Here is a 745-nt window from a genome sequence, read left to right on the forward strand (position 1 = left end):
AACTCAAAAAACACTCACACAAACTCAAACACTCACACAAACTCACAAACACTCACACAAACTCGCAAAAACACACAAACTCGCAAACACTCACACAAACTCGCAAAAACACACAAACTCGCAAAAACACACTAACTCACGAAGACACACAAACTCACAAACACTCACACAAACTCGCAAACATTCACAAACACTCACAAACTCAGAAAAAAACACAAACTCACACAAACTCACAAAAACACACAAACTCAAAAAACACTCACACAAACTCACAAACACTCACACAAACTCACACACTCACACAAACTTACAAACTCACAAAAACACAAACTCGCAAACACTCACACAAACTTACAAACACACAAACTCGCAAAAACACAAATTCACAAACACTCACACAAACTCAAAAAACACTCACACAAACTCGCAAAAACACACAAACTCGCAAACACTCACAAACTCGCAAAAACACACAAACTCGCAAACACTCACACAAACTCGCAAGCTCACAAAAACACAAACTCGCAAACACACACACAAACTCGCAAAACCACAAACTCAAACACACAAACTCACAAAAACACAAATTCACAAACACTCACACAAACTCACAAACGCTCACACAAACTCTAAAAAAACACTCACACACACTCAAAAAACACACACAAACTCAGAAAAAACACAAGAACTCACACAGACTCACAAACTCACAAACACTCACACAAACTCACAAACACTCACACAA

This window comes from Sinocyclocheilus rhinocerous, unplaced genomic scaffold, assembly GCF_001515625.1.
Source record: "Sinocyclocheilus rhinocerous isolate Xijiao unplaced genomic scaffold, SAMN03320098_v1.1 scaffold3299, whole genome shotgun sequence".
NCBI classification, from domain to species: Eukaryota; Metazoa; Chordata; class Actinopteri; order Cypriniformes; family Cyprinidae; genus Sinocyclocheilus; species Sinocyclocheilus rhinocerous.